Source organism: Marmota flaviventris, chromosome 6, assembly GCF_047511675.1.
Source record: "Marmota flaviventris isolate mMarFla1 chromosome 6, mMarFla1.hap1, whole genome shotgun sequence".
Taxonomy (NCBI): Eukaryota; Metazoa; Chordata; class Mammalia; order Rodentia; family Sciuridae; genus Marmota; species Marmota flaviventris.
In genome coordinates this window covers 120,881,288-120,883,217 of record NC_092503.1, presented here as the reverse complement: position 1 = coordinate 120,883,217, position 1,930 = coordinate 120,881,288, and the positions used below count along the sequence as shown (strand labels likewise).

Below are 1,930 nucleotides of genomic sequence, written 5' to 3'. Positions count from 1 at the left end.
CTTCCCTCTTCCTTTGTTCTCTCATCATGGTTCTCCTTCAGCAACAAGTTTAATAAAAAGGGAGGAAATGGTTGGAATCACTTTCAGTATACAGCTAGCAGCTATGAGCAGCTTGGAGTGCTTGAAGAATTTACATTTGTTTGGGCTTGATAGGAAGGCCTGCAGGATGCAATGCTCTGCTCTAGCCAGCCGAGCCCTGAGTGAAACCACATCCTTAGCACCTGTGGTTAGCATTGCCAAGCTGCCAGGCCAGGAAGCTAATAGCCAGGAGCTTCAGACATGGAACTCCTAACTTAGAAACCCCCGACCCTAGGGACAAAGACCCTTCCTGATGATAACAATATTTAGAAAATCCTCATAGTATGGTTACATTAGGCATAAGATGATTGGCTTATGGATACTATCTGCTCATGTGTGATTGATAGGCCGCCCCACTGGAACCCTATAACAATTGTATGCATTCCAAAAATAAACTGAGTTGCTTGATGACGACCTGAGGTGGGGCTCCAGCCAGTTCTCTCACCAGTTCCCAGAGTCTATGTGTTGATTCTGCATCTCTAACCCCCACGACAAGGTAACCGAGCGACTAATTGACCACATCAGTGACCAGCACCACAGCACCTTCCAGTGGGCCATCATCCCATCTTCCCCATTGAGTTCTGCACCTCAGTTTCACTGGGAACCCTATCTTACATTGCTTCCTTCCTTTGCTACTCTGCCTCATCCCAAGTAGATAACCACCTTTTATTTGTTAATTCCTTTTCCTTTTTCAGTGCTAGGGAATAAACTCAGGGCCTCAGGCATGAATAAGTCTATATTAAGTTTTTCTTGTTCAAATGGTTTCTAGACTTTGATAGAAGCATCTAAACCACAATAACTTAGTACCTTTTAAAGGAGAGCACTGACATGCTCACAGCATGTGAGGAAGAGTAATTAAGGCATTAATCAATTTAGTAAAATGGTTAACTCCAACAATGATGTTATATAAATATCTTGATTTTTTGTAGATTTTAAGTGTTTTCTATATGTAAATAGATTATTTGTCAGTTTGATGGAAAAAGTGTCAGCAACAGATTAGGAAAGAAAGGAGAAAGAGGAGGATGGAGGCAGTAGTGTTTGTTTTCTTACTCCAAAATTGTTGTTTCCTCAACTGCCTTGCAGTCTACTTCAGAATTATATCATCTGATTTAGAATGTGATTACATTGATCCTAGATCATGTTGCTCAGAATTTCTTGGCCATACCATTGTCACCATATTCTGCTTGTTTTGATGCACTGTTTCTTCTTCCCTCTTAATTTTAGCTGTTGCTACTTGGAATATAGATTGGTTCATTATGGTGCCAAGTGGCAACATAGGGATGTTTGACCCAACAGAAATACAAAATTGAGGTCTACTGAAGTCACACATGAAAGAAACCATGATCAAGCTTTGCTTCCACTTGCTTCATTTCCTCATGTATTTTCATAACATTATTTTAGCTGTGATAAATGACTGAAGACAAAGAAACTATGGTTGGAGTTAATATACACTACAATGGCATATGATCAACCCAAACTGAGTCATAGGACATACACAATTTAAACAGATCAGTTTCAAGCAAGGAATTAGATGACACCATCAAAAGCCTATCAACAAAGAATCCTGAGACCAGACGGATTCACAGATTAGTTGTTCAAGACCTATAAGGAAGAATTAATACCAAATATTCCTCAAATTTCTCCATGAAATAGACTAGGAAGTATCCCTTCTGAACTCATTCTACAAAGTCAGTATCATCCTGATATCAAAACCAGGCAGAGACACATCAAGGAAAAAAAAATTCAGACCAATATCCTTGACAAATGTTGATGCAAAAATTCACAATTAAATTCTGGCAAATTGCACACAAAAGCATAATAAAGAAGTAGTGCACCATGATTAAGTGTGGTT

General features: G+C 39.2%; 1 pseudogene; it reads left to right on the top strand.

The window, feature by feature from the left end:
• Positions 1 to 1,100: 1,100 nt before the first annotated feature.
• Positions 1,101 to 1,496, top strand: LOC114083180 (protein cornichon homolog 4-like; annotated as a pseudogene).
• Positions 1,497 to 1,930: the final 434 nt, after the last annotated feature.